Here is a 19571-nt window from a genome sequence, read left to right as displayed (position 1 = left end):
GAAAACTCCTTAAGTTCATCCACGCTAGTAAGCGGAATATTTTTTATTTCAGTAATACCATCTTCGGTAAATTTATTAATAAATGTTTCCTTAGCAACTGTCACTACTCCGGCGGCACCTGGATCAACTACAGCACCTTCATCTGCCTGTTGCTGTTTAAGTTCTTCTATTGCTTGAAGTAACCCTCGTTTTGTTTTGGTAGGGTCAGCAGGATCAGGTTTTCCTACAATTGCAGTTTTAACTTCACCAGTAGCTGCTGTAATAGGCTTAAATAATTCCTCCGCAGATGTTGCAAACTCAACTCGCGCTTCTTGTCTTGCTCGTAATTTTTCTTTAACGGAATCATGGACCGGAATAAATTTTTTAATCGCGGCTAGTCGTTGTCGTGCCAATCTAGTTGTGAATGCTTCTCCAATATTTGCCATTATTTATTTGTCCACGATTTAATTTCCCCGCGAAAACTCTTCGAGGGATCGGGGACATTTTTTTTTGTCTCGTTTTCTGAATAAAAGTGTTATTTCATGGAAATAACGCTTCTATCGGGAAAAGTTTCAGTGGAAGGGGTGTCTCGGAAAAGTAGCTTGTAGGATTCGCCCTCCCTGCTGCTTACATACATAAAGTAGACAACCAAGTTAATCCGATTATTGAGTTAGAAACGGAAGTGTAGCACCTCGCTCTCAATGACGTTCGGGAGAGGTAGTAAATACCACCAATACACATTAAACAGCCAGGACATTATACAACATCGTCATTCCGTAAGAAATGTCTGCCTAACAGGTAATCGCAGCGTAGTGACGGTGTACAAAATTTAGCACAATTGATCAAATAAATGCAGATCGATATCGTCCAAAACCATGTGCTTTTGACGAGGGACCGTCTCAAGAGAGTATAATCATAACTCAATAGACACAAGGTATACATATACACGTATTGTAATTGTAAACATAATAAAACTATACAACGGGCATACACTTGTGAGACTGGCATAACATTGCCCCAAACATTGGTCCTCAATGGGTGAGAGTAGGATAGTGTAATATATATATATATATATATATATATATATATATATATATATATATATATATATATACGTACTGCACTCAGACAATTTTATTAACATACTGTAGTCATTCATCAATGCATAAACTTGTTCAAGTGTTCGCAAATAGCATGTAAGGTTATATGGAAAACTTGCATTGTTTAATACTTCAGTCCCCCAAAAATCATCTATAAATATAGGAATTTTTTTAAAAATTGACTACTGAAAAAATATTCCTTGCGAACTTTTACAGTTAGCTAGAGTGCCAAAATGAAATAATTTGGTTGTTGTTGTTGAAGGGTTTAACGCCATTTTTCAGCACACGATAGGCTATACATGGTGGACAGTATTAATGGTGGAAGAAGAACCCGGGAAAACCCCGGAAAGAACCACGACCTATGAGAATCTACTGGCAAGCTTTCTCACATACCCACATTGGCTGAATCTGAGACTCGAACCCACACAGACATAGGTGAGATGGCAGTGATCCGTACTGGAGAAGACTTTAGACCATTCGGCCACAAATAATTTGGTAACATGACTTTCCATTTGATTTTGCCAAGTTTTCAATGCCTATCAGACATTTTTAAAAACCACTTACAATGTCTTCTTTAAAATTCTGATCAGTACTAAATTTCTCTCCTTTAAGTCTGTTACATGTGGATTTTTTTTATAACCTTTTTTTGTAAACTTATATTTCCATGAAACTATTTCAGTAAACAAATAATATTCTGGATCACAATCCAAAGGTTTATAAAACTTAAATGACTGACCCCACTCTATTATGTCCAATTTGCTCATTGCTCATATATGGCAAACATTAATTACTGACTTTTTTATTTCAAGAAGTTTAATTTCCCCTTCAGAAAATAGAGTAATTTCACTATTACCTTTATAAAAAAAAGTTTAATTTAATTTCACTATTATCCTTCAGACAAAAAAGTTTGAAAAGAGCATTAAGTTCAGATGTCTTATGAATGTAATGCATGTTTATTAGTTTCTTGGTAAATTCCTTGCACTGAATATTTAGGTAACATAGAAATATTGGAAAAATGACTATTACATTGTGTGACATTTGTGTTCAGATGCTGTACATTTGGGCTAATTTTTGTTTCAACTCATAATAGGGTCGACAGTGAGGAAAAGGAATGGCTGGCCGATTGGAAACAGTGTTACATATCCTATTTGACCTAATCCAGATCTGGTGTATTATCATTGATGATATTTTTATCATGAAATGACTGATTAGTTTTCAGAGATGCATAACTACTAGTGAACAAGTAATTATCTTCACAGATCAAAATAATGCACTTGTGTTTGTGTAACAAAATGATTTTCAACATGATTTATAGTAGTGATTGTTTTTTGTGCAGGAGTTATATTTGAAATTTGTCTGTGTAGATACATGTCTGTGTGTATGTGTGTGTCCATGTGTGTTTGAGTGTGTTCATCAGATAGAGGCAGAAAGGGTCAGCTAGGGAGAGAAAGAGAAAGTAAAATCAGTTGATACATTTGATTGATGTGCAAAAGTTACATTGTTTTAATAAGTATTGGTACCCCATGCTACCCTATTTAAATAAATTATTATTATAACCTTCATCTCATTGTTTCAGATTGATCTTTTAATATTGATGGAACATGTTTTCTACTGTAACTAATGTGCCCTTCCTGACTCTCTTTTCCACTTCAGTAGAAGTTGGCATGATATGCACAAATTAGCCAGTTAGAATATCAATCAGCCAATTAGAATTTCAATAAGCCAGTTAAAATATCAATCAATCCAATAGAATATGAATTAGCCAATTAGACTTTCAATCAGCCAATTAGAATTTCATTGAATCAATTAGAATATCAATCAGTCAATTAGAATATCAATAAGCCAATTAGAATGTCAATCAGGAATTTAGAATATCAATCAGCCAATCAAATGAAAATAATGGGCAGAATAAGGAGACAGTTAAATCATAGGAGATAAAGGAGAGACACACATCATGTGTAGATTACACTGGTGAAGTTTTGTAATACACACTTCAGGTTTTTGCCTCTGCATCACCAAACATTAATTAATTTCTGCTATTAACCTAAAAATAAATACATTTACATCAAATTATATTAATCTATATCCACACTCATTAAAATAACATATGAATAATTAATATACCCTGTATATAACTAATTTAATAATTTTTAAGAATATTTTGCTGATGTGAGAAAATATGCCTCAACCTCAGAATGGAGAATGGATCAAAGGTTTATTATAATCACATCTCTAGTTTCATCACTGGTATTTTTTTTCTTTCCAATCACAAGGTTTGATTCTAGAGAAGGTAGAAGAGGGTGTGTTTACACATAAATTATGCACTGAAAATGGATTCTGGAAATATTTGCTTCTAAAAGTTGTCTTCCTGTTGGATATTTCTACTATATACATCATCTGAAAATTCATACTCAAAAAAAATAGAATTGTATGAAACCATTTTCCATTATATGTATAAGCTGTACCTTTCCAGTCCACTTGTTATAATACTGTGACTGACTGGAATCATAATAATGTGACTGACTGGAGTCAACCCAGTGGGATTCAAACCCATCTAATTCCCCCCGAATGTTAATTACCATCACCTTGTTTCACTATTTGTGTGTAATATTAATTATGATATGAAAGAAAGCTAATACAAAATTACAAATTTCATTCGTTATCTTAACATGAACATTCCAACAAAATATATTGACATCGACATTTATCAAAATTAATTCCCATGATATTGTACATTCAGCATATTTTGAAAGGCATGAAGTAATTTTGAAATTATTGCATATATATGGGCAATACATTTGTATCCTTGACAATTTTGCCTGTATGCACACCCACAAATCTAGACTTATTTAATATACCTCTTGTTAAAATAAGTATATGTTGAATACATGTATGTAATAAATATATGCTATCCACATTTTATTTTGCAAGCACTGCATAGCCATTAAAGGTACTTGGACAGATGCAAAGAAAGAGTTTCTCTTCAATGAATTTCATTCAGCAATTTATTGAATTAGTAATTTCTTGTACTTACGTAAGCAGATGAAACCGTCCATGTTAAGAAATTGTAGGTCTGGTGGCACTTCAGTTTTCACAGTAATCATTAATACTGACCCAAGGGAAGTAACTTCTCCATGAAATTATTTAATTGTGTCATGATGTACAATCTTTGACATGTGCCTTGGTAATTTCTTGTATTCTGAATAGCACATTAAATTTTAAAATGATTTTAAATGTACCTCTCCAGGGTCTTTGTAATGTTGAATTGAATTCCACTTGTTCTTTTGGGATCAAAATACCATACCTTTCACCAATATTGTATTTATGGAAAGTTATTTTCGCATCATTATTCTTTCCATGTTTTCACCAGGAAGTTGTATTTTTGCTCTGGGAAATTCATTTGCATAATCTGTTGTATATTTCTGACTTTCAGATTTCTGTTTCTCAGGGTTACCTAACATGACATATGGTCTTTGGGTAAAGTTATCGCCCTTCAAATGGTCAGTAAAGGTGGAATTGTTCCATAGTCTCATGAACTTTAAACATGTAGGCTATCATAGCAAAATGTGCATATTCAACCCAGTCTGTTTGATGATCAGAAATAGAAGGTGAAAGCAAATTCAATATCGTACAGTTGGCTTTTGAACCATGCTATTTGATAGGGGTCTTGTAATGGTCATTCAGTTTTTGTTAATAACCACAACTGATAATATTGATGCTTGATCTATGGATCCTCATTGTTATGTATGTTTAATTTATTTTGTGTACCTGATATTTGGCTTGGTTGAGCATTATGCTCACCTGATTTTTGTCATGATTGTAAAAAGTAAACAAGTGTTGACTAAAAATTAAGTTCAAGACCTAAACTTATTTACAACTTCGTGAATTTTTCCATTAGACTTGACTAGTTTCATAGAGTATTATGTTGTGATATAGGTCAGATGACAGTCTGTCGAATCACTTATAGATGTGTTCAGATATATTTCGAGGCAGATTATATAAATTTATTGGAATTAAAAAGTGCTCATTGATTTTTTGAACAAAGATGATTATTTTATGATTATTGATAACTCAAACACGTTCTGGATTATATCATTGTGAATTTGGTACATCAGGACATTACAGACTTTTGGTTCATCAGGACACTCAAGACTGAATTTGTTCAAAACATTCTATATTTTGGGAATTTATTTACATATAATTCACAATGCTGGAAGTTCCTCTTAAATTTTCACTTTGTAACTTAGAGAAATTCATTATATTTTTATTTGGCTACACTTGGTTTCACTTCTTTCAGTTACATAGTATTGGACCATTGAGTCATAATAGTGTATATAAGCAATATAACCCCAGATCTGGATATGAAGTTTTGAATTAGACCAAATAGAATATGTGTGTTTCCAATCAGCCAGCCATTCGTGTTCCTCATTGCTGGCCCTAGCACTTTTTTCTCCATGTTCAAAACAAAATCATAAAAAACTGCATCAAATATAATTTAAAAATAAAAAGAAAACCTGCCAAAACCAGTGCAGTAAGAATCACATACATTTTTTGGCCTTAATGTTTTGTCTGCAGTCTGTGTTTAATATATATACTTGATATAGGAATGGCTTAAGTCTGCAGTCTGTGTTTGATATATATACTTGATATAGGAATGGCTTAAGTCTGCAGTCTGTGTTTGATATATATTATTGATATAGGAATGGCTTAAGTCTGCAGTCTGTGTTTGATATATATACTTGATATAGGAATGGCTTAAGTCTGCAGTCTGTGTTTGATATATATATACTTGATAAAGGAATGGCTTAAGTCTGCAGTCTGTGTTTGATATATATACTTGATATAGGAATGGCTTAAGTCTGCAGTCTGTGTTTGATATATATACTTGATATAGGAATGGCTTAAGTCTGCAGTCTGTGTTTGATATATATTCTTGATATAGGAATGGCTTAAGTCTGCAGTCTGTGTTTGATATATATACTTGATATAGGAATGGCTTAAGTCTGCAGTCTGTGTTTGATATATATACTTGATATAGGAATGGCTTAAGTCTGCAGTCTGTGTTTGATATATATACTTGATATAGGAATGGCTTAAGTCTGCAGTCTGTGTTTGATATATATACTTGATATAGGAATGGCTTAAGTCCATTTTGTAAAATAATCTGATTCTACCATTAGATACTTTATGCACTGCTTGGTTTTTGGTAAAAAACACATATCTGTACCTTCATTTAGATAATTTTACTTCAGCCACAAATTGTACAGTTCTTGTGCCAGTTATTTACATGTAAGGCTTACCAGAAGCATCATGGCCTTATTGTATATAGGGTTTTGGTTATACTTAGGTCTGTACTGATGTAAGGCTTACCAGAAGCATCATGGCCTTATTGTATATAGGGTTTTGGTTATACTTAGGTCTGTACTGATGTAAGGCTTACCAGAAGCATCATGGCCTTATTGTATATAGGGTTTTGATTATACTTAGGTCTGTACTGCTGTAAGGCTTACCAGAAGCATCATGGCCTTATTGTATATAGGGTTTTGGTTATACTTAGGTCTGTACTGATGTAAGGCTTACCAGAAGCGTCATGGCCTTATTGTATATAGGGTTTTGGTTATACTTAGGTCTGTACTGATGTAAGGCTTACCAGAAGCATCATGGCCTTATTGTATATAGGGTTTTGGTTATACTTAGGTCTGTACTGATGTAAGGCTTACCAGAAGCATCATGGCCTTATTGTATATAGGGTTTTGGTTATACTTAGGTCTGTACTGCTCACTGTTATTCATTTTAGTTGATACAAAGTTTTTCAAGCTTCCGGGTAACACAATCTTAAATATGATTCCTTTAGCATCATCACTTTCCCATTTTCTATATAAAACTTGGTTCTTGAGACAGATTCTCACCTGTACCAAAAGTATTTAGTCTGTATGCCATATTTAGCAGCAGCAGCCCTCTGAGTGAAGCACAGTTTCTAAAACTGGATCATGTAATTGTAACTTTGCTGAAATATTGAGGTCCACAGTTTCTAGATCTAAATTCTCTAGGACAACTTCTGTACCATTATCTAATTTCAGAATTACCAGCATTATTTATTTAAGACTCCGCACATCAATTTTAGTCTTTTTTTCATAATTAACATTTGATAAATATGATCACATTTATTATGTTTAAATCTCTTATTTGTCTGCTATGAGTCAGTACTCATCTCTTCAGACATATTACAGAATTTATGTTAACTCAATTCATCCATGCTATATTTTATTTTTTTGCTGTCTGTTTTGGGGTACTTTTTGGACCAGATTCTTACAATCATTCTCTTACCTTTTGTTCTTTTGTACAGGTGTTCTACTGAGACTGGGCTCAAGTGAAAGAAAGAGACAAAAGTTGTCACCATCACATATGAGTCAACATCTTGTCTGAGTCATCATCTTATTGGAGTTGCTCTCATGTCTGAGTCATCATCATGTCTGAGTCATCATCATGTCTGAGTCATCGTATCTGAGTTAACCTGGAGATATAAGAGCATACAGAGCATCATGCTATACAGAGTAATTTCTTGTTGTACAAGTTTTATCTTTGCTATGTTGCCAGTTCAGTCAGTACCTAAGGTCTAATTAGTTTGTTCATGTTTTATTTTAAAGTACCATGTTTGCCGTATATGCTGGGACACTGTATTTATTGGGATACCATAAATACATTTTTTAAAGTAATTTTATGGTGCACTGTATGTTAATGACACATTTTTTTTTAATCGTAAGTTGTGGGACACCTTTTGAATGACTAAAAAGTTACATGTCGGAAGATGCACTCCAACCCAAATTTTATTTTAAAAAATATAAATCTTTGTACTTGAGATAAAACTTTTCAATCCGCTGCAGCAGCATCATCTTCTCAACGCAACCCTTTTCCTGTATGCATAGTCCATTCTTTTGGTGCATGCCTATTTTTTAGCTTTTTCATGCTTGAAAATTTATTGTTAGTGGCAACACACCTCATGCAGAAACTACAAGGACTAAAGTCATATTTTTACAAATCAGCACCAGTCATGCTAATTCTCACACTTTTAATGTCCATCTTGTCATCAGTTCATCCAGGGATGAGATCGAATTTCATTCATGTTAATGATCATATTGTTGGCAAAATGATATTTTTTTCTTCTGGCCTTCACAACTTCATCAAGTGGTTTTATTTGCTCCAGATCTTATGAATGATGGTTTTATTTGCTCCAAATCTTATTAGTGATTCTGGGTCATCGATGTCCATACACTAAGCACTATATTATGTCACTTTAAAAATTGTTCCATTGTTTCAATTTATTTTCAAAATTCCCATGAATATCGGTGAAAAGGAGCCAATGTTAGCTTCCATATCTCGGCCAACTTTGTACATTAAAAAAAAAAGAAAGAAAATTGGCACACTTGAAAGAATCCAAAGTTAGCTACCAAGGTTGGCTCGCTTTGTAATAAAATAACCTTTGTATTTATATCCTTAAAAAAAAGGTTTAAATGTATCCAAGGTCGGCTTGCTTTATAATAAAAATAAACTTTGTCTTTGATGTCCTGTCAGTAAATTCAGACGATGAGTTTACTGCTTGCTGCCCATGTGCTTATTCGCTACCTGGGATTCTATTTGCTTGGCATCTCTGGTTATAAATAATACAAACGTGCATTGATGTATTTTCAAATAACGATTTTCATTTGCGAAACATTGTCATATAGTTGACCTGGATATAATATATTTTATTCAGTGGAGCAAGACAGCTGAGAAAAAGTCTAATTGTTCTCGTTTCCAAAACAAGGAGATGAAGAAAGTCATACGAATTTAACAGCCAACACATAGTGAACACAATGACGAAGATGAAAACAGGCAACCAGCACAAATCGGATCCAGTTTTCAGTCAGATAAAATATTCAAACTTTGAGTATAACCAAACATGATAAGTTTATCAATGTTCACGTCTGTGTTATCAGATGTAAGTGATACAGACTATAGTATGGATGCCTACGCTACCTATGTGGAGTTCATGGATATCTTTTATTCTTTAATGCTCATGATCAGAAACATGAATAAATGATAACAATACAAGTTTAGTTTCTCTCATTTTATTATCGGTAAGCATTTTGTTTATTTTATTGCAATGTGCAGGGGATGGGTAAAAATTGCAATGTGCAGGGGGTGGGTACAAATTCAACACAAATTTATTTTATTTGTTAAGTCTTGGGACACATGACCTAGGTGAGAAAAAGTTTCACCATAAGTTCCAGGACAGGAAATAAATAATCATTTTATCATATGTGTGGTAAATACGGTACCTTGCACATTCATATCAATAACATAGAATAATTAGTTTTTACATGTTTTATATATGGTAAATACGGTACCTTGCACATTCATATCAATAACATAGTATAATTAGTTTTTACATGTTTTATATATGGTAAATACGGTACCTTGCACATTCATATCAATAACATAGGATAATTAGTTTTTACATGTTTTATATATGTGATTCTTCATGCTATCACATCCGTACTAAATTGGAAATTCATGAGACTATAGATATTGTCAACCATTTTATTTCCTTCTACACTATAGGATAGATCCGGATAACTTTAATAATTGCAGATTTTGTTGTGTTTTTTGTCCTTTTTTACTGTTTAATATTCTTCAACCCTTTCACAGTATTTATATATGTTATCATGGCAAGGTCTGTTTGATAACTTATCAGGGTTCTCATTAATCTTTCCATGTTAATACTCAATATGAATGTCATAAACTGACAGAAAATGACAATCTGACTAATTGTCCTTTAAATAGTTCTAATTTCAAAAGCCATCTCAAAACTAACATGGTCAGTTGTCATTTGCATAAACTATCATGTTTGAGATTATAAAATTTCAGGTTCACATGGTTATACAAGAGAGTTTTGTAAGCTTTTTGGGGAAGAATTTGTCGTTTTCTTGTCAGATCCGTAAACTATATTTACACATTTTGGGCACTTTCATCAACACAGAAAGAGGGAATAATTGTATACCATATGACTACAACCAAAATATATATCCTAAGAACTGGAGACCAATGACATTGCTGAATGTTTGATATCAAAATAGGCTCAGTATTATAACTGATATAGTATAAAGCCTATTACCTCACAACATAATCATGAAAACCTTCTGTTATTTAATGTTTTACAGTGTAAACAACAAAATTCTATTTTTGTTTTACTAATACTTAACTTTCAGAAGGTGATGTATTCAACTTCTTGGTCCTAGATTAAGAGCATCTTATCTTTCTTCAGTTTTGGAGATTGTATATATCAATTTTATATAATAATATAGCATCATGTGTTACAGTAAATAGCTTACATCTCTTCTTGGTTTAACATAAAAAGAGGATGACATAGGAAAGGAGACCCCTTAACTCCATGCATATTTATCCTGTGTACAGAGATACAGGAACACATGGTAAGAGGAAATCCAGATAGGAAAGGAATACACATTAATAATTGAGAATACAGATGATGCTTGTTATCTCCCCTTGATCTTATGTTACTATTCTAAATGTTCTTGTTTTAGTATCAGTATAGAAGAAAAAAAAAACACAAAAAAATAATGCTTGCTGGCTTGAAAGTAAAGTTGGAAATGAGGATCTATTTTGTCCAGTTATCAAATCAGCTGGAGAGACAGTGAGTTAATATTACTAGGTGTAAAGTCATCTAAGCTTTAAAAAATTGTAGAAATAAATTTATACAGTAAACAAATTTGATGAAATAAAACATTACACCAGTGGTCAGAAAGTGCCCTCACACCATTTACATCTATATGAACAAATTGGAAAAACCCCATCTTAGAGACATCTTGCTAAAATGCCTCTAATTTCCACTTGCTTGGAGTAGACTACCTAAATAAACAAATTAGGTTACTTAGTGCTTTTTGGGGAGACTTTTCTGCACCTGGATCAATTTTGAAAATATATTTTCAGTTGATACACCTATAATTGTTTTATATAGTCCCAAATAACACAGTTCCAATATAAAGAATAGTTGATAAATATGCTCTTATAAGAACTGGTTTTAACATGGAAATAGAACAGTAAATTACATAGTGGATGCTAGCAGACAATCGTTTAACATGGAAATAGAACAGTAAATTACATAGTGGATGCTAGCAGACAATCATTTGACATGGAAATAGAACAGTAAATTACATAGTGGATGCTAGCAGACAATCGTTTGACATGGAAATAGAACAATAAATTACATAGTGGATGCTAGCAGACAATCATTTGACATGGAAATAGAACAGTAAATTACATAGTGGATGCTAGCAGACAATCGTTTGACATGGAAATAGAACAATAAATTACATAGTGGATGCTAGCAGACAATCATTTGACATGGAAATAGAACAGTAAATTACATAGTGGATGCTAGCAGACAATCGTTTGACATGGAAATAGAACAGTAAATTACATAGTGGATGCTAGCAGACAATCGTTTGACATGGAAATAGAACAGTAAATTACATAGTGGATGCTAGCAGACAATCATTTGACATGGAAATAGAACAATAAATTACATAGTGGATGCTAGCAGACAATCATTTGACATGGAAATAGAACAGTAAATTACATAGTGGATGCTAGCAGACAATCGTTTGACATGGAAATAGAACAATAAATTACATAGTGGATGCTAGCAGACAATCATTTGACATGGAAATAGAACAGTAAATTACATAGTGGATGCTAGCAGACAATCGTTTAACATGGAAATAGAACAATACATTACATAGTGGATGCTAGCAGACAATCATTTGACATGGAAATAGAACAATAAATTACATAGTGGATGCTAGCAGACAATCGTTTAACATGGAAATAGAACAGTAAATTACATAGCGGATGCTAGCAGACAATCATTTGACATGGAAATAGAACAATAAATTACATAGCGGATGCTAGCAGACAATCGTTTAACATGGAAATAGAACAGTAAATTACATAGCGGATGCTATCAGACAATCGTTTGACATGGAAATAGAACAGTAAATTACATAGCGAATGCTAGCAGACAATCGTTTGACATGGAAATAGAACAGTAAATTACATAGCGGATGCTATCAGACAATCGTTTAACATGGAAATAGAACAGTAAATTACATAGTGGGTGCTAGCAGACAATCGTTTAACATGGAAATAGAACAGTAAATTACATAGTGGATGCTAGCAGACAATCATTTGACATGGAAATAGAACAATAAATTACATAGTGGATGCTAGCAGACAATCATTTGACATGGAAATAGAACAGTAAATTACATAGTGGATGCTAGCAGACAATCGTTTGACATGGAAATAGAACAATAAATTACATAGTGGATGCTAGCAGACAATCATTTGACATGGAAATAGAACAGTAAATTACATAGTGGATGCTAGCAGACAATCGTTTAACATGGAAATAGAACAATACATTACATAGTGGATGCTAGCAGACAATCATTTGACATGGAAATAGAACAATAAATTACATAGTGGATGCTAGCAGACAATCGTTTAACATGGAAATAGAACAGTAAATTACATAGCGGATGCTAGCAGACAATCATTTGACATGGAAATAGAACAATAAATTACATAGTGGATGCTAGCAGACAATCGTTTAACATGGAAATAGAACAGTAAATTACATAGCGGATGCTAGCAGACAATCGTTTGACATGGAAATAGAACAGTAAATTACATAGCGGATGCTAGCAGACAATCGTTTGACATGGAAATAGAACAGTAAATTACATAGTGGGTGCTAGCAGACAATCATTTGACATGGAAATAGAACAGAAAATTACATAGTGGATGCTAGCAGACAATCATTTGACATGGAAATAGAACAGAAAATTACATAGCGGATGCTATCAGACAATCGTTTGACATGGAAATAGAACAGTAAATTACATAGTGGGTGCTAGCAGACAATCGTTTGACATGGAAATAGAACAGTAAATTACATAGTGGATGCTAGCAGACAATCGTTTAACATGGAAATAGAACAATAAATTACATGGTGGATGCTAGCAGACAATCGTTTGACATGGAAATAGAACAATAAATTAGATAGCGGATGCTAGCAGACAATCGTTTGACAAGGAAATAGAACAATAAATTAGATAGCGGATGCTAGCAGACAATCGTTTAACATGGAAATAGAACAATACATTACATAGTGGATGCTAGCAGACAATCATTTGACATGGAAATAGAACAATAAATTACATAGTGGATGCTAGCAGACAATCGTTTAACATGGAAATAGAACAGTAAATTACATAGCGGATGCTATCAGACAATCGTTTGACATGGAAATAGAACAATAAATTACATAGTGGATGCTAGCAGACAATCATTTGACATGGAAATAGAACAGAAAATTACATAGTGGATGCTAGTAGACAATCATTTGACATGGAAATAGAACAGAAAATTACATAGCGGATGCTAGCAGACAATCGTGTAACATGGAAATAGAACAATAAATTACATAGTGGATGCTAGCAGACAATCATTTGACATGGAAATAGAACAGTAAATTACATAGTGGATGCTAGCAGACAATCGTTTAACATGGAAATAGAACAATACATTACATAGTGGATGCTAGCAGACAATCATTTGACATGGAAATAGAACAATAAATTACATGGTGGATGCTAGCAGACAATCGTTTGACATGGAAATAGAACAGTAAATTACATAGTGGATGCTAGCAGACAATCGTTTAACATGGAAATAGAACAGTAAATTACATAGTGGATGCTAGCAGACAATCGTTTAACATGGAAATAGAACAGTAAATTACATAGTGGATGCTAGCAGACTATTGTTTAACATGGAAATAGAACAATACATTACATAGTGGATGCTAGCAGACAATCGTTTCACATGGAAATAGAACAATACATTACATAGTGGATGCTAGCAGACAATCATTTGACATGGAAATAGAACAATAAATTACATAGTGGATGCTAGCAGACAATCATTTGACATGGAAATAGAACAGTAAATTACATAGCGGATGCTAGCAGACAATCGTTTGACATGGAAATAGAACAGTAAATTACATAGCGGATGCTATCAGACAATCGTTTGACATGGAAATAGAACAGTAAATTACATAGCGGATGCTATCAGACAATCGTTTGACATGGAAATAGAACAGTAAATTACATAGCGGGTGCTAACAGACAATCGTTTGACATGGAAATAGAACAGTAAATTACATAGCGGGTGCTAACAGACAATCGTTTAACATGGAAATAGAACAGTAAATTACATAGCGGATGCTAGCAGACAATCGTTTGACATGGAAATAGAACAGTAAATTACATAGCGGATGCTAGCAGACAATCGTTTGACATGGAAATAGAACAATAAATTACATAGCGGATGCTAGCAGACAATCGTTTGACATGGAAATAGAACAGTAAATTACATAGTGGATGCTAGCAGACAATCGTTTAACATGGAAATAGAACAGTAAATTACATAGCGGATGCTATCAGACAATCGTTTGACATGGAAATAGAACAGTAAATTACATAGCGGATGCTATCAGACAATCGTTTGACATGGAAATAGAACAGTAAATTACATAGCGGATGCTATCAGACAATCATTTGACATGGAAATAGAACAATAAATTACATAGCGGATGCTAGCAGACAATCGTTTAACATGGAAATAGAACAGTAAATTACATAGCGGATGCTAGCAGACAATCATTTGACATGGAAATAGAACAATAAATTACATAGTGGATGCTAGCAGACAATCGTTTAACATGGAAATAGAACAGTAAATTACATAGCGGATGCTAGCAGACAATCATTTGACATGGAAATAGAACAGTAAATTACATAGTGGATGCTAGCAGACAATCGTTTGACATGGAAATAGAACAATAAATTACATAGTGGATGCTAGCAGACAATCGTTTAACATGGAAATAGAACAGTAAATTACATAGCGGATGCTATCAGACAATCGTTTGACATGGAAATAGAACAGTAAATTACATAGCGGATGCTAGCAGACAATCATTTGACATGGAAATAGAACAATAAATTACATAGTGGATGCTAGCAGACAATCATTTAGTATAAATCAGTTTGAACAATATTTAATAAGAGCAGTAACTGAATATCAGACAAAAATTTGACAAACCAAAAAACTCACAGATCCTTGCAGCAGCTGTAAACCACTTAAAAATGTGACAGACAAAACTAGTTGCAAAAGTATTTACAGGAAACTTATACAAAATGTGAAAATTCCTACTTCAAGAAGTGGTCAAATAGAAGATGATGATTGGTTACAAATTTTCTCTCTTACATCTAAATTAGCAAAGTAGTCACATATAAGGTGATTTCTCTTTTACATCCAAATTATCCACAAATAAGGTGGTTTCTCTCTTACAGCCAGATTAACCAAGTTCTCAAATAAGGTGGTTTCAGATAAAGATTTCACAAACTAAACCTCTTGCTACAAATATATACCCTAGGACTATTTTGCCAACCAAATCTTTATCCTAGTTCAGTGCATTAAGATCAATTATACTAATTTTGATCTTTTTACAGATTAAACTAATCTTGAAGGTCATGAATTTAATCAACACAACAATGTTAGCAATCATTTGAAAGACAGCAACAGGAAGAAGTCAGACAAAACCCCATTGCCATGCTAGAGGAAATTCCGACTCCAGTAAAGGGTATGTATAAGACACTTCAAATTTTTTGATGTAATACACATGATACATATGTATTTCAGACTCTAAAATTTGACCCCCAATACATTTTTTTATTTTAAAATATAAAAATTGGAAACCAGATTTTGAATTTCTTAATATATTGCAAATATACATATTCTGGAAAAATGTATCCTAAAAGTTTTGGAGAAATCTGCCTGAGGACTGTTCCAGAAGTAGAGTTGTCATTTTTTGGGGAAAATTCTAATGTGTACCCATCATTTCTAACGATCGGTTACCAGATTATACAATCAAAAGGAAATTGTATTAAATGTGAAGCTGAATTGCTTTGTTGTAGGTTCACATGTTCCAACCCCAAAAAGAGCTGTAAGCATAATTATTACTAATAGAAGTGGCAAAAAGTATAATCTGAGCACAAAAAGAGCATATATTACATGCCATTATTACAGAAAATTGTATGAAACATGTATATGCAGTTAAAATTGTTGTCATAAATCAGTGAAATTCATGTGGATTATTAGTTAGGATGAGAATAGACACCAAATAAATTGATAAATTATTTGTGCAAAGCAGTCACTTCGACAAGTGTACATGTCAACAGTAACTTTTGTGAATTGTCGTAAAGTCCATAAATGATGATTGCTGTATTATCCTCGACTTGCCATGGTTCGTCCCATAACGACGGTCCGGTGCAACATGTTTTTAAGTTTAACAAAATCTCTCTTATCTAACATTTTTCAGTCACATAACTTCCATCAGTTGCATTGATACATCCCAGTTTGTTGTTTTTTGTTGTTGTTGTTTTCTTAGTTTTTTTTAATGATATCTGGTGCCATTTATTTAAATTTAAGTTGGACTGCTATGTGTATACTTTCATAATAGAATGAATCTAGGGCAAATGGTTTCACATTCAAGAACCCGTCTGTTTTCTTGGAACTGTCTGATGTATAATTCATACAGAAGTTACCACATTGACATACATGAATTTTTATTTGATTTTTTAAACTATTTTTAAGTAGCAAACTTTTTTATCCTTCATATTTAAATATTTCAGTCTGTATAGTTGTCCATTTCATTCATTTTTTGTCCTAACATGATGGTATAAGAAGTGCATGTTACAGTAGCCAAGTTAAACCAGACATTCATGTTGTGCTTAATTTTATTTGACCCAGATAATGTCACCAGGATCTGAAAACAAGAGTGTTTTAAGTCACAAGACAATTGGCACACGAACCATGGACAGGTATGAAGTAAGGACAGTCAAGCTTGAAATATCATTGTTGATTCTTAAATAGGTCACTTGAGAAAGGATTGTATTATTATATAGAACACATATGACAAGTAAATTATAAGCAACCATAAAAGCCCCTGGGATGAATAAATGCGTACAGAACACAAACCTAAAATTGTAATCATTAGTCTGTCTCAATCTGAGCTTGGAACACTTTTTTCTAACGGGTACCCAATTTTTATTACCCACGTTATTATCAATGGGAGAATACCCAGGTACCCATTGGCATCTTTATCCAAAAGTAGTCAAATTTGGAATATGCGATGTCACTTCCAGGTATCTCATCAATAGTGCAGTTTATATGTTTGCTACTGAACTATGGTAGCTCTGTTGGTAGAGCAATTCGACTCGTAGTCCAAAGGATGAATTTTCAGACTGGGTCAGCTGCGTAAGTGTGTCCTTAGGAAAACAGTTGGCTCCTATTTTCAGAGTGTGAATTAGACACTGTGTTAAAAGGGTCATCTAATCCAAACTACATTTATGTATTTTGCCATTACCTTGTCAAATGAATCTTCAAAAATCCACCTTACAGAATGTCTCAAATGCTGTAATCAGAAAAAAACTTCTACCAACTTTTTCATTTCTATTTCGGATTTCATTTTTCAACAGTTCAAAACTGAACCTGCTAACTTAAATTCAATGGTCAACAGGAAGTGCATTGATTCAAAGAGAACAATCTCTAAGTGAAAATAGTGTTGCAGACTGGCATATGATGAAATTCAGATGCAGGAATGTCAATTACACATTTTGTTTGCTTTGAATTTTCTGGAACAGTGAAGAATGGTTTTCATTTTTAGCAAATGTCCAGCAGTATCTTTCATTATGACCTTAAAGTTTGTAAAATAAATGTGATGTATTAATATAACAGGTACATACATACATACATACTCTAGTTGTCTTACCTTATTAAAAGATCACTGATTGAACTCAAATAATATGCTTATGATTACTAGATTTGAATATTGATCTTACTCTGTTTAATTCTTGTAATTTTAAGATGTATGTATTCAATAAAAACTAAATACTATAGTGTTTTTTTGTTGTTTTTGCTCATGTGAGCAGATTTTGCTCTTGTTACAATTCCTGCACGTGATTTTCTTATTAGAATATATTTGCTCACTTGAGTTCTACTTAATTTGCATGTTAAATTGCACATGAGACTAACTGAGTTAGATCTCACATGATAATCTCATGTGCAGGATAGGCAGTTTTGGTGTGTGCAATTTGTAATGTAAAATGAAGGATATCTAAAAAAAAACATCTTCTTACATGTCTGAGCCCAAGATTTCAAGCTCTTTAACTTAAGGTATTGATGTTAAAGAATGTATTCATAGAGAGGCAATAATAGCAGTAACTTTACTATTCCTTGCATGCATAGTGAATTATGTTTTATAAATATATATATCTGTGTCCATTCATTATTGAAAATCACTTAAATTGCCCTACAATAACAATAATGGGGTATGTTTTTTGTGTTGCTCATAATTACTATTTCTTTACATCCTCAGTTTGCAGTTTTATTCTTTAATTCAAGTATCTGTCTCCTCAGTTTAGCTGTCCTTCCTGCTATACTACTGACACCTAACCATAAAGGGAAATAACTCTTACAAATGTGTTCGCTATGAAACTATGCTGATTGAGTGCTTGCTGGCATGAAGCTTCACCACACATTTTATTAAAATAAAATAGAAAAAGTGGATGCATGGATATGCACTGTTTCTGCCAGTCACTTCATTCATGTATGTATGCAGACAATTAAGGAAAAATGTTTGTTATTTTCCTTATATAATTAAAGTGTTGTCAAGTTTATTTGATGGGGTTTTTCTAGGTATTGGCTATTTACATAATATGTACCACCTACATATGATACAATACTGCCGAATGGTATGGTGTTGGAGTTTGAATAATTATTTAAGGCGATTGGGGAAGCAATAAGCTGTCAGCAAACCAAGTAGAGTCCAGCAAAAATAAATGTCATAACTCCTGGTTTGCATAGTGTTACTTTGTGAAGCATAGCAGCAAGGGGTGGGGGATTTAATTTATTTCACATACTGCAAACAAAATATCGACAAACATTATTCTGGAGAGTACGCTCTCCATCGAAATTGGAGCACCACCTGTAACAAAACATTCTACATGCTTAATTATACATTCAGAGTATTCTCTTTATTATTATTTGTTACCATAATCTTGTCAAAATCCTACTAAATGGCCAATGCTTTTCTTCATGACTTTAGACTTTAGACATAAAATAGATTGAATACAACATGATAATAAGTAATGTTGGCACAGTTCATTTGTGATGATGAAGACTGTTAACATCCATACAGGAGAGTCTCAGGCATTTATTAATGCACAGCTGTATTACCTGTAAAGCCACCATTAATCTTAAAAATGTATGTTGCCCCAGATGCTAGACATAACTATAAACTGT

The 19571-nt window shown here is 33.1% G+C and overlaps 1 long non-coding RNA gene across 1 annotated transcript; it reads left to right on the top strand.

Annotated features, from left to right (window-relative positions):
• Positions 1-619: 619 nt before the first annotated feature.
• On the top strand, positions 620-18166 carry LOC149773998 (uncharacterized). The gene is made up of 4 exons (XR_016417091.1): positions 620-777; positions 7426-7633; positions 15719-15849; positions 17019-18166. It is a non-coding gene; the product is annotated as an uncharacterized LOC149773998 (long non-coding RNA).
• The last annotated feature ends 1405 nt before the right edge of the window (positions 18167-19571 follow it).

Source organism: Sinohyriopsis cumingii, unplaced genomic scaffold (assembly GCF_028554795.1).
Source record: "Sinohyriopsis cumingii isolate HCF-2022 unplaced genomic scaffold, ASM2855479v2 utg000452l, whole genome shotgun sequence".
Classification (NCBI taxonomy): Eukaryota; Metazoa; Mollusca; class Bivalvia; order Unionida; family Unionidae; genus Sinohyriopsis; species Sinohyriopsis cumingii.
This window is presented reverse-complemented; position numbering and strand designations above follow the sequence as displayed.